The following is a 14,677-nucleotide window of genomic DNA, read 5'->3' on the forward strand; positions in this document are numbered from 1 at the left end:
TGTGGCCGACGTCGACTCGAAGGGGCACACTAAAAACGGGATATACTAGAGACCTGATATTTACCTGACGTTTTAATTTTTAATTAAATGGTAATATTGAGTATTTTAAATTACTTATGTACAGACTTTATGACTTCGATGCATATGCTATACAAAAATTCAATTGTTTGGAACATTTACAGACAAATTTGAATCAGGTCAAATCAGTGTTTAGTACATCGCGTCTTTAGTACCTTCCTATTTCCCACAATGCCGCGCGTTGTTTACAAACAAGCGCGAAAATCCTCTAAACTAGGTACTAATTATTGTTGTGTACATCATCACATTTTAAAATTATTTGAATAAAAAGAAAACAAAGAAACACCGAATCAGATGCATGAACTAAAAATGTGCACATGTATGCAGTAGGCTTGGCTGGCTATAGTAGACAACTTGTTCCTGAAAGGTTTCTCACATACATGTACTTGTTTTATTAAAAAAACAATTAAATATAGCTGGAAGTTTATTTCTTTTTATATCAAATGACAAGATTTTATAAGTTCGAAATTATTTCAGTCAAACTTTTTCATAATATACCAATATTTTTAGCTATCAGAAAAAAGCGTGTATGAGCTATTAACCCCTAATTATAGGGGCCAGCCCCTTTTCGTTAATCAAATATGAAAGCTCTCGTAATTACCCACAACTTTTGTAATATATTTCTTACCAAATTATTCTCGGTTTAAAAGTTATTACACAAAAAGTAGCAAAAATTCAAAGAAAAAAAATTACTAAAATTTGCCGTTTTATAGCTTCCAAACTTTAAGAAATCAGCTATATAATTTTATCGTTGTGCACATCTACAATGTATTGGCTACAAGTTCTCCAACTTTCGTGTTAATATCTTATGTCATTTTTGAGATTTTCAGTGGAAACGAGACATCAAAAATTTTCAATTAAAGGGCAATAACTCACAAATAAAGGCATGCATAAAAAAAACTGAAAACAGGTTTAAATAGGTTTAACTACAAGCTATCTATCCTGAAAGTTTCATAACGATCAGTCCAAAGGTCTTTGAGAAATCGCCTGTCAAAAGTCGAGCGGGAAAAAAAAAGAATAATAAGAAACAATAGAATAACAGTAGGGTCTTCCGAAGGAAGCGGAAGACCCTAATAATAATAACTAGAGCCGAGCTCGTTGCAAAGCAACGAGTAGGTCTTCCGTCCTGTTTGACCGGAAGAAGCTTTAAATTAAAAAAAAAAAAAGAGAAATAACGCCTAAAAATGGCTTGAATCCTCTAAAGGTATGTTAATTAATGCAAAATATGCAAATTTTTGCTACTTCCGGTTTAACCGGAAGTGATGACGACGGACGGAAAAATTAATTTTTATGCTCCCAAAGACATATGTTACCCAAAAACTTTACAAGAACGGCAAAAATATGCGTTTTTGACTACTTCCGGTTTGACCGGAAGTGAGGACGCCAGACGTATTTTGACGACACAAATAGATTAAGCTTGAAATTTTGAACAACTTTGCTTCTTTGACGTATTACAAATACTCAATACTTTTTGAGATATCAATTAAAAACTTTTGGCCCCTCTAGATCCCTTATTTTAGGGGTCAGCCCTTTTTTCGAGATATCAATTGAAAGATCTCGAAATTCTTCACAACTTTTGTTCTATATGTTTTTACAAAATATTTACAAGTAAAATGATAGAATAGAAAAAGTGTTAGAAATTTTGAAACGCTAAATATTACTTTTTTCAGTCCATACCGAGCGTAAACGTGCAGTACTTCCGGTGAAAGTTAACAACACAATGCCAATCTACATATGTTGCTCTATCTTCCAGAAAAGGTTTCATCGTCCTGTGATGAGCGGTTTTTAAGAAGAGCGACGGACAAACTGACCCTTAAAAATCACAAAACTGCGAAATTCTCCGAACCGGAAGTGACGTCATCAAAATAAAAAAAAAAGTATCGAGATTTTTTAATGTTCTATCGGACCTGAAAGTTTCATAAAAATCTAACGAGCCGTTTTCGAGAAATCGCGTGCACAAAATCGGTAAGAAAAAAAATAATAAGAAAAACAGTGGAAAAGAAACAAACGAATAACAAGAAGGTCTTCCGCTGAAGACGGAAGACCTTAATAAAAGTGAAAAAGAAACAATAGAATAATAGAAGGGTCTTCCGTTGGAGACGGAAGACCCTAATAATAATAAGAAACAATAGAATCACTATAAGGTCTTCCGTTGAAACGGAAGACCTTAATAATAACTAGAGCAAAGCTCGTTGCAAAGCAACGAGTAGGTCTTCCGTCCAGTTTTGACCGGAAGTGACGTCATCAAGAGAAAAGAATGAGTTAAGACGCCTTCAGTGTCTCTTAAATTTAAAAGTTTTCAATTTTACGTCAAAACCTTCAAAATAAGCTTATTTGGCTACTTCCGGTTTGACCGGAAGTGACATCATTTGACGAATTCAGACAATTTAGGCATCATTTTCGGCTGACGTCAAAGTCACAAGTACAAAAAGAACTTTGAAAAAAACTCACATAAAACCATTTGTTCTATTTCTTTTGACGCAAGAGAAAAAGTTTAATTTTTCGACTACTTCCGGTTTACACCGGAAGTTATTCAAATGGATGCGTTTTGTTGACGATTGTAAATGTGAACATAAGTTTTACTTGCCACTATTCAAAACGGTTAAATTTTTCAAAAAATGTCGAAAATTAATTTCACTTCCTGTGTCGACCGGAAGTGACGGATGCAAAATCAAAAGATGCCATGCCTAACTGAAAGAGATGTTTTATTATCCCCGAAAGTATCGTGATTAAATCTTGAGTGGTTAAGAAGGAGTTGCTTGGACAAAATGGCAATTAAAAAAAGAAAAACGGACAAAAATGTGACCAGAAGTGATTTTACGAAAAATAAAAAAATGGTCTGGAGATATTATAACAATGCATCATTCCTGAAAAAATCTTTGAAATCGGTCCAGTAGTTTCCGAGAAATCACGTGTACTATGAAAGGGGAATAATAATAATAATAGGAAACATAAGAAAAACAGTAAGGTCTTCCGAAGGAAGTCGGAAGACCTTAACAAGAAACGACTCGTTGCGAGCAACGAGAGGTCTTCCGTCCGATTCCGAAGAAAAAAACGTAACGTCGACTGAATAAGTAAATAAAAATTGCACACAAGGGGGATTGAACCGAAGTCCCCAGCATGAAAATCCAACGCGCTAAATACTACGTTACTGGAACCTCCTCTCTAAATCTAATTGTATATACATCTGCAACAGCGCTTCTTTCTTAGAATAATGAAAGGCCGGTCACTATTCAAAATGTCGTGCCAAACGCCACAAGTTAATCCTCGCGCCTTTTCTTTGGAATGTTCTATAAAATAGGTGTGTTAGCTTCAATGAAATAAAAAAAAAACGTTCTTATAGCCTAAAATTTGAGGTTAAGAATATATATTGTACACATTTCACAAAATTAATATTGTATATAAGCAAGTAACACAAAATCAGTGAAACGGCTATGAATTTTTATCTTTTTTTAATTTCCTGCTTATCCCCAAAGTGAACTATCGCGATTAGTTAAGCTTTCATGAAAAAGTTTAAATGTATCGCCGAAAAACATGGCTCGCCCTATGACGGTCAAGGAATCGATACCATTTACGCTCAATAACTTGAATCAGATCTTTGAGACAAGAATGCTAATATAAACTCCGTTCACCAATCTTTAAAAATGTTTTTCTTATTTTTGTCTTTTCTATTTGTTTAATATGACACAAATGTGCATGGTAAAAACAGTCGTTGAGTTTTATACTTACAAATCATTGATATTCTTAGTTGAAAAAGTATTACTTATAAATATGATATGAGATCTGTTTTCCGTTGTGCGCAAAAGATATTAGATATCGAATTTCATCAGCACATTTAGTCTTTTATTTTTCTACTTTGTGAACCAGTCAAAACCAATTATAGAAGACGTTAGTTCGACACAGAGTTGCAACGTGACTACGACGTGACAATCCATATATTCCTTTACATTTCATTTATCCTTATGTTATTTTCGTTCAAGCAAACGCTCCGCTGAATCCGTAAACCCCTTTTGCGAAATGTCGGCGTTGACAGAGACAGCCGCCATTTTGGACCCGCTTCAGATTTTTGAATGCTAATATCTAGAGTATAGATTTACCAATATTCAAACAAATTAGATAGAAAGCATTATCGGGAGAGTTTCTTTTAACATACCAAAAATAAATGAAAAATATTGAAAAACAAAAAAGTTAGAAAATTCGATTTTTTTTAAATTCACATATCTTTACGACCGGAAGTACTGACGACGCACGAAAAGGTGATTCTGCAAACCAGAAAGTCATGATCTATCATCTCCAATAAGTCTCCAGTTCATATCTTTAGTCATTTTTGACAAAAAGGGGCGACAAAATCGCATTTTAAAATCAGGAAATTGTCCATATCTTGGCACCAGAATCGAATTTTCCAAATTTCTCTTCAGATGTAACAACTTCATATAATGACACATATTTTGTAAAAGTTTCATGAAAAACCGCTGAATAGTTTTCGAGAAATCGCCTGCACAAAATTTTGTCAAAAAAAGAATTCCGTGAAGACGGAAGACCTTAATAATAAAAGTGAAAAAGAAACCTAAGAATAACAAAAAGGTCTTCCGCTTAGGACGGAAGACCTTAATAATAATAACTAGAGCAAAGCTCGTTGCAAAGCAACAAGTAGGTCTTCCGTCATGTTTGACCGGAAGTGGCTTTCATTTTCAACACAAAATGAGAAATAACGTCCAAAAATGGTTTGATTCCTCTAAATTCATGTTGATTATTGTAAAAAAAGCCACTTTCTGTTACTTCCGGTTTGACCGGAAGTGACGACGACGGACGGAAAATTAATTTTATTGCTCCCAGAGACATATGTTACTCAAAAACTTGTCAAGAACGGCAAAAATTAGCGTTTTCCGACTACTTCCGGTTTGACCGGAAGTGACGACGCCGGACGTATTTTGACGACTTCAATAGATAAAGCTTGTCATTTTGAACAACTTTGCTTTTATGACGTATCGCAAATTCTAAATACTTTGAGATATAAAGGAAAAACTTTCGGCCCCTCCAGGCCTCTGATTTAAGGGGCTAGCCCCTTTTTTGAGATGTCACTTGAAAGATCTTGAAATTCTACACCTATTTTGTTCTACATGTTTTAACAAAATATTTCTAGGTAAAAAGTTATCGGTGAAAAGGTGCATAAAATTTTGAAATTCTTTATTATTTTCGAGCCATAGCAAGCGTCGGCGCTTCGTACTTCCGATAGTTGTGATATACTTAGTGCACATCTCCGAAAGTTGCTCTAGCATCACTGAAAATTTCAAGCTTCTGTGTTAAGTGCTTTTTGAGAAAACTGCCGGACAATGTGACCCTCTAAAAATCACTCAATCGCAGAAAACTCAAAACCGGAAGTGACGTCATCAAAATGAAAAAAATGCATATCTAGATTTTTGTATGTTCTATCAGACCTGAAAGTTTCATGAAAATCGATCGAGCCGTTCTCGAGAAATCGCGCGTACAAAATCGGTAAGAACAAAAAAACAATAATAACTAGAGCAAAGCTCGTTGCAAAGCAACGAGTAGGTCTTCCGTCATGTTTGACCGGAAGTAACTTTCACTCTAAACAAAAATGAGAAATAACGCTTAAAAATGGCTTGAATTCTCTAAAGGTATGTTAATTGATACGAAAATAAGCAATTTTTTGCTACTTCCGGTTTAACCGGAAGTGACGACGACGGACAGAAAATAAATTTTTATCTCCCAGAGACATATGTTACCCAAAACTGTGTCAAAAACGGCAAAAATACGCGTTTTCTGACTACTTCCGGTTTGGCCGGAAGTGACAATGCCGGACGTATTTTGATGATTTCAATAGATTAAGCCTGACATTTTTAACAACTTTGCTTCTTTGACGTATTATAAATTCTCAATACGTTTTGAGATATAAAGAAAAAACTTTCGGCCCCTCTAGGCCCTTAATTTTAGGGGCCAGACCTTTTTACAAGATATCATTTGAAAGATCTTTGAATTTTAAACTTCTTTTGTTCTACATGTTTTAACAAAATATTTTCAGGTAAAAAGATATCGTTAAAATAGTGTTAAAAAATTTGAAATTCGCGATACGACTATTTTCGGACCATAGCGAGCGCCGACGTGCGGCACTTCCAATAAAAATGAAATACCTTATACATATCTATAGACTTTGGTCTATCATACCTGAAAGTTTCATGTTTCTATCTTGAGCCATTATTGAGAAAATTGCCGAACAAAATGACCCTCTAAAAATCACTAAATCGTAGAAAACTCCGAACCGGAAGTGACGTCATCAAATTAAAAAAAACGCCTTAAGTTTATTAGTCCCCTACCGGTGAAACCGGAGGGGACTATAGGTTTCCTCTGCGTCCGTCCGTCCGTCCGTCCGTAAGTCTGTCTGTCTGTCCGTCCGTGTTTACGAGAGTGCATTTATTGGGTATTTTTCATGCCAAGATTGTACTTATTGGGTACTTTTTGCTTATTGGGTATACCCAATAAGAAGTGTCGCTGAATATGCTTAAAACACCTTAATTGGGTATTTGCAGGTTAATACCCAACAAAACTTGGACACGACGATTTGTCCAAAAAAGTGTCCCAAAAAGTTGCTTTCACGGACGCACCGTGTTTTGTTGTTTCAGTTTTAAATTCGGAACTCTAAATTCTCGAGAGTTCCGAAAATCAACTTCCGTTGATCCTGATCATAACAACGTTTGTTTTCATGGAAAAAAAATATGGCGACTAAGAAACACTTAATGTCAACAAGATTTTCTGATTGACAAGAGAAAAAGGTAAGTCTATTCGATTAATATTTATCCATTGCTGGGTTCTTGTTTAAGGAAAATAGATTTTAATGTAATTTTGAAAACAATTGTGCACAAAATTAAAATAGATATATCGGAACAATTAATCCTAAGTTGCACCTGTTTGTATTTTGAATTTTCTCTGTCTTTTTTTTAACTCTCCTGAGGGCGAGAAGTATTTAGTAATTGTTAGATAATCTTTAATAAATCGAAAGTGTTTATTATTTAATTTTATATCATAACCAACTAAGTATGTTCTGACAATGTATATTGGAAAGGGAAATGAAAATTTTAACAATCGTATGTTCATAAATCAGCTGTAAATTATCGGTTCATGTAGACAGTATTACAATCGCAAAGTGAGCTGAGATGATGATAAATGGGATAATTGACAACAACTAAATAATTGTATGTAAGTTTATCTCATCTGATATGTAACTTAAGAGATTCATTGTATTACTGAAAAACTTTCAGTCAAAACAGTGCTTCTTTCTGTCTTTGATTTTGAGTGTCTGCTTTATTTTGATTTTTTTTAAAAAAGTTATTGTTTTTGTCATTTGTTTTAATTAATTTAAAACAATACTGAAATTCATATAGGGCTACTATAACTATTTCACATGATGGGTGTGTAATTAGCATTGCGCTACACCCGGGGCTTCCATTTTTGAGGATGGGGCTAGTGGTTTTCTGCACTGAGGAATCCCCTTGGGCTATTAGGAATTTTAAAATACACATGTAATACATGAAAAGCACTACAGGTATTTTCACTCTTTTTTGCTATTAAATTCCCTAATATGGAAATATTCCAGACAGCATGCTCATATTATCCATAAATCTCCACAACTGCATCCATTTTGCAGTACTACAAGACTGATTTACTTAAAAACGATCTTTTATTTCCTAATTTGAATTCCCCCCTTTCCTTTGTTTAATAAAGCAATTTTTGCATGTGCATATATGCCTCACAGATATCTCATTTTTAAATTATATACATTCACTCTATCAGCTCAATGATAAGTGTCATGCAATTATGTAGCGTTTTTTTAAAGCCATACTAGTATATGGCGTAACTGATCAAAAAATATGTTTTTGAAAAATACAAAATTAAGTAAAGAAATACAGTTAATACATTTGAATTAAAGCTTTTCATACAATTCGGAGCACGGAGAACACCTCGTTTCATCTAATAATACGATTTTATCTTCTCTGTAATGTGTTATTTAAATCTTTTGTATTTTCTTCCAAGTCGGAGAAAATTCCGAGAATCCAAATTAAATTTTGATATCTTTATAACGCAATTGACTTAGATTTTGTAATTTACGGAAAATTTCTATCTTTATCATGTTTATATAAAGTAATGATACAAATAATAAGTTCTTATGATTTTAGTCTAATAATTATCATTGTACATACGCCATATATGGCTTTAAATGATTCAAGATGATACAAAATGATTTTTGCTTCGTTTTAATTAGACGAACTAGTGAATGACCAGAAAAGGAACATTTAAAATCTTTTTTTCATTTTTTTAAATCATTAATTTATATATGATTAAATTTTACTAGCGAAAATTAAATTAAACTTTAATTCGAAAAAAGAATCATCTGTAGTTAATACCCTGACTTTTTTCACGATGAACTTTTTTTCAATGTTACTTTTTAATTTTTGCCTCTATATTTGGGCTTGTAACTTTTTACTCGGGGACAGTAACTTTATTGCCACAAAGCTGTGGATTAATACTTGATTTCCTTTATTGCACAGCGATGACTATGATTTAATAGCACAAAAAGCTAATGGGTTTACTTATGTGAATTTATATGATTAATGCTTACTTGTAATTTTAGGATAACTGGAGATAATGATTCCTTTTTTCCATTGATATTACATAAATATTTTCCTAAGTATTATTTTACAATAAATTGGTTTAGATTTTTTTTAATAAAAGTAATCAAAAATTAAAACCATAATCATGTTCATTGAGGATTTTCAATATGTTACAGGTCAAACAGGAACTTTAGTTGTGAACATTGCAGAGAATACACTCATCAGAAGATGATCCTCAGAAATAGGACAATTGTAAGTAATCAGTAAAATGAACAGGAATACTTCATGCCAACCATAAGATTTTTAGAGACATTTTCGCTTCTTAAATTAGAAGAGATAGAGGGAAAAACTTGTACATACTACATAACTACTAGGCAATCAACCTTTAATTGCAGGATAGCTTTTGGTATGTGCAATACAGCTACATAAAACCTCTTTAGTATTCATGTTAAGTTTGAGAAAGTACCTTAGTATTTTTTCTAGTGTTTGTAGGCCTTTCAACTGCCGCTAGGGGTCGGTTTTATGAACGATAACTCACTGTTGAAACATGTAGAGAGCAGGCTCGGGGTATCTAATTGTTTACACGCAAGGCAGTTTTTAGCATTTCCCAAGTGTTTCTTTGCTCTCAGTAGAATCCAGTGGTTTTAAAATGTAGCACCAATGTTAAACTTATTTACTTTATAGTTGCGGACACCATTTCACTTCATATAATTAAAAGTTTTAATTAAAATAAAAAGTGAAATCTACCCTCCTTCTTAGTTCTAACCTAATTAAATTTTTATACTCGGTCGTTCCCCTTCGTGCTTAGTAACACAAGTAAGATGATCAATTGCTGCATTTACTTGTAAAAATATATATATTTATATAGGAAGCGAAAAAGCGCGAAAACAAAAACACGACAGGAAATTTTCTTCTTCATAATAATCGTCAAAGAGAGTTAAAAATATTGAATATAGTCTGTTCCCCATCTATTTGACCCTGTTATTTCAGGTAGAGTGAAGGCATTCTCTTTCTCATGGTCAACACTTTTGTGTACAAAACAATGTAAGGAACCCTTTTGTGTACATAACAATACCAATGCTGAAGCAGCCTATATGTCATTCCTGTAAACGATAACTCATAAATCGGCACTAAGTTGGTCATTTTTCACACCTGAGTTACCTATCCTTAAAACACAACATCGGAAAAAGTCAATTATAAATAATTAAACTTTTGAATGATGTAATTAAATGTATGCATAAGTAATTATCTTTTTTGATAATTTCATGTACCTATAAATCTATCTATGCAATGATTTTTACCATATGTGCAACTTGAAAAATTAGTTGAAAGGCCTAGTGTTTGCCAACATTTTCATGCACACTGTTTGCTTGTTTGTACTATCATTTTATTTTAAATTCTTCAGATGCCCTTTACCTTTGCCAGTTTTGAATCACTTGTTTTAAGGGCATCTGAGGGTTGGTTCCAGAACTTAACTAATTGTAAAGTAAATACTGGGGTACTATACGGTCATAGGTTATGTTAATACATGTATAACATTTTGTTCTGATAGAGGTGGCATTCGGGAAAAGAAACAATACTAGATATCACTTCAATGAATAAAGCAGCTTCATCTTGTAGGTGTATTTTATTTAAGGATCACTACTTCATGTCTGATGTGCTGAAAGTTATTCATAATCTGTTTGACTTTAATTTTTAGGTCACCTGAGTAACTCAGGTGACCTATTGCTATCCGTTTTCCTCCGTAGTGTGTCGTGTGTTAACATTTGAACATTTTCAGCTTCTTCTCTGCAACCACTGAACCATTTCAACCAAATTTGGTATACAGCATCTATGGGTGAAGGGGAACAAAAATTTTGAATTTCATGGTCCCCGCCCCCCTGGGGCCTAAGGGGTGGGGCAAAAACAGCTAAAATTAATGAGTACTTTAAAAATCTTCTTCTTCAGGCAAACTGTTGGCATGGATGTAATGAGCATTGAGTCCTCTACCAAAATTGTGAACTTCATGGCCCCAGGGTCAGGGGTTCTAGTGCTAGGGCGGGGCTCTATAGATTATATAGTGAAAATGCATTATTTCTTTGAAAATCTTCTTCTCTGCTCCTGGGTATTAAATAAACTAACTAAACACATAGTTATGATGAGCAAGAGTGACTCTTTCAGATTTTTGAATTTTATGGCCCCAGGGTCAGGGGTTTTGGATAATATAGTGAATTCAAAATGGATTATTTCTTTGAAAATCTTCTTCTCTGCTCCTGGGCATTAAATAAACTAACTAAGCACATAGTTATGATGAGCAAGAGTGCATCTTCCAGATTTGTGAAATTAATGGCCCCAGGGTCAGGGGTTCTAATGTTAGGGCGGGGCTCTATAGATTATATAGTGAAAATGCATTATTTCTTTGAAAATCTTCTTTCTGCTCCTGGGTATTAAAAAACTAACTATGCACATAGTTATGATAAGCAAGAGTGCCATTTCCAGATTTGTGAATTTTATGCCCCCAGGGTCAGGGTTCTGGTGTAAGGGGTGGGGGCTCTATTGATTATATAGTGAAAATGCATTATTTTTTTTGGGAAAATCTTCTTCTCTGCTCATGGGTATTAAATAAACTAACTAAGTGTATTGTTATGATGTGCAAGAAAGCCTATATCAAAATTTGGAATTTTATGGCCCCAGGGTCAGGGGTTCTGGTGTTAGGGCGGGGCTCTATTGATTATATAGTGAAAATGCATTATTTTTTGGGAAAATATTTTTCTCTGCTCCTGGGTATTAAATAAACTAACTAAGCACATAGTTATGATGAGCAAGAGTGCCACTTCCAGATTTGTGAATTTTATGGCCCCAGGGTCGGGGGTTCTAGTGCTGGGGTGGGGCTCTATAGATTATATAGTGAAAATGCATTATTTCTTTGAAAATCTTCTTCTCTGCTCCTGGGTATTAAATAAACTGACTAAGCACATAGTTGTGATGAGCAAGTGTGCCATTTCCAGATTTGTGAATTTTATGGCCCCAGGGTCAGGGGTTCTTGTGTTAGGACGGGGCTCTATTGATTATATAGTGAAAATGCATTCATTCTTTGAAAATATTTTCCTTTGCTTCTGGGTTTTATGCCAATGATCCAAGTATATATATATATTTATGATGAGGAAAGTTGCATCTAGCAAAGTGGTTTTTTATGCCCCCAGGGTCAAAGGGGGGGATACATAGTCTGAAAATAAATTAATGCTTTGAAATCTGCCCTTTGCTATTAATCAACCATTTTATGATTATATTTGCAAAATTTTGAAATATGTGGCCCATGGGTCAGTGGATGAGGTGCACAACTGGTTATAAAGTGGAAGTGCATTTTCTTTCTGTTACTCTGATCTACCTCTGGGTATTAAGTAAATAGAGTAAGCATGCTAAGTTAATAATTATGATAAGCAATGGTGCCTCTTTCAAAATTGTAAATTATGAATTCCATGGCCTCCGGTTTAAAACACGAACCAAATTTAATTGTTTGAAAGTTGTAACACAATACTCAGGTGACCTATAAGGCCCGTGGGCCTCTTGTTAATATTTTCAACTTCTATCCAGCTTAGTCAATTTTAATCAAATTTTGTGCAAAGCATACCCCAGGAAGGGGGGAAGGAGTGTCAAGTGTGTCTCTGTCCCTGTCTATATAATTTCAAAGCAGTTAGTAAGGTTTGGGTCAATTTTAAATCCTCTTTAGCAGAACCATTGGGCTAAAAACAATACTAATGTGAAAGCTTTATCATTAAGTGTAGAGATGTTTTTGAAGATTATGTACCCCTAATGTACTGATAGTGTTACATTAGAAGTCTAAAATTTGCAAGGAATAGGTGTAAAATCTTTTTAAAATCTCCTTCTTAACAATCAGAAACTAACATACTGTCTAATAAATATACAACATCGTTTTGTGTGTTGAATGATGATTCCTCTTTGATAAAATTATGGCGGATGGGGGGTAGGATGAAGATGCAGTTACTTAGACATAGAAGAAATAAAAAGAGTTGATAGAATTTAGTTTTTCTTCCATTTTATTTATCAATACATATTTCTAAATAAGAAATATACTTCTACTTCTTGGTTGGGTTTGATCAACATAAAGGGTGATCTTGCTGTAGTCAAGAAAAACATGTTTTATACGGCAAAGAAATGCCTTTATCTAATTGCAGAATGAATAAAATGGACAGAGGCAGAACTGAAGGAGATGCATGAAATGAGGAATATTTCAAAGATTGCCTGAGCATAACCACTGATACTGGATAAACATATGGCAATATAAAAGAGCAGGGTCAGTGGAGGTATCATACAGTACAGGCCATGAGAGACCCTGAAGAAGAAAGTATTGAACAGAAACAAAAATAAAACCATTTTGACATTTATTGAAATATAGGATCAAAGTCTTACATGTAAAATTTGGGCATGTAATGACTTTTCTCTAGCTCTAAGACTTATAACAGTGATGATTTGATTTAATATCTTTATCCCGATTTGTCGAAAAGATTTGGACATAGTGCATCAATTATTTTAAAGTTTTGATACAACGAATTCATTCAATGTACTTGTAACTGAGTTTTCGGGTGCGACACTGTTTTATCGGCTTCAAAACTAAGTTTGTGATTTCCAAACCAGATTAATGAGATCATGTAATATCTTTTAACATCGGTGACTATTTAATCCATTCTTTTACATCTCAGAAGTATTTTTATTATTACAGGGAAAATATGCATTGTACATGTATCTGTAATAAACAGGATTATAGAAATTTTCCATATAATACAACACAATCTTAGCAACTGAAGGCAAATATTTTATCAAGGTTGTGATCTATTTATCAATATAGTTTTCAGCATCTTGCTCTACCTGTAATGACTTGCTCCAAGTTCCAATATTTAAATTTAAATTTTGCAAACATGGTTATAAAATTCTTTAAAAGCCAAATAGTTTAGGCACAAAATGCTTATATATTTCCTATCATTTGTAAAGTGTACACTGAATGAGATGTGGAATGTTAGAATTAAAGTATTAAATATGTTTTGGACTTGTGTATGCTTATGCAGATAAATTTGAATTCAACTAGGGAAGGTAAATGTCATTATAGAAATTTTCCATATAATACAACACAATCTTAGCAACTGAAGGCAAATATTTTATCAAGGTTGTGATCTATTTATCAATATAGTTTTCAGCATCTTGCTCTTCCTGTAATGACTTGCTCCAAGTTCCAATATTTAAATTTAAATTTTGCAAACATGGTTATAAAATTCTTTAAAAGCCAAATAGTTTAGGCACAAAATGCTTATATATTTCCTATCATTTGTAAAGTGTACACTGAATGAGATGTGGAATGTTAGAATTAAAGTATTAAATATGTTTTGGACTTGTGTATGCTTATGCAGATAAATTTGAATTCAACTAGGGAAGGTAAATGTCATACTTATTGGATTTGCAATCTAATGCAAGAGTATAAATATTCAAGACAAATTTGACAATTAAGATATCCAAGAGGAGTTGGACAGGTGTCAATTACCTGTTGGGTAGTATTCTGATGAAACAATTCAAGATACCCAAGAAGAATTGGAAAAGTGTCCATTACCTGTTGGGTGGGATGTAGATATCCAAGAGGAGTTGGACAGGTGTCCATTACCTGTTGGGTTGTATATTGATGATGCAATTCAAGAAACCCAAGAATTAGACAAGTGTCCATTGCCTGTTGGGTGGGATGTAGATATCCAAGAGGGGTTGGACAAGTGTCCATTACCTGTTGGGTGGTATTCTGATGAAACAATTCAAGAAACCCAAGAAGAATTGGACAAGTGTCCATTACCTGTTGGGTGAGATGTAGATATCCAAGAGGAGTTGGACAGGTGTCCATTACCTGTTGGGTTGTATTTTATGAGGAGATTCAAGAAACCCAAAAATTAGACAAGTGTCCATTGCCTGTTGGGTGGGATGTAAATATCCAAGAG

General features: G+C 33.8%; 1 long non-coding RNA gene across 1 annotated transcript; it reads left to right on the forward strand.

The window, feature by feature from the left end:
* Positions 1 to 8,865: 8,865 nt before the first annotated feature.
* Positions 8,866 to 13,742, forward strand: LOC134233444 (uncharacterized). The gene is made up of 2 exons (XR_009984994.1): positions 8,866 to 8,957; positions 12,881 to 13,742. It is a non-coding gene; the product is annotated as an uncharacterized LOC134233444 (long non-coding RNA).
* Positions 13,743 to 14,677: the final 935 nt, after the last annotated feature.

The sequence above is a fragment of the Saccostrea cucullata genome, unplaced genomic scaffold (assembly GCF_032062105.1).
Source record: "Saccostrea cucullata isolate Sc308-1 unplaced genomic scaffold, CSIRO_AGI_Scuc_v1 ctg4021, whole genome shotgun sequence".
Taxonomy (NCBI): Eukaryota; Metazoa; Mollusca; class Bivalvia; order Ostreida; family Ostreidae; genus Saccostrea; species Saccostrea cuccullata.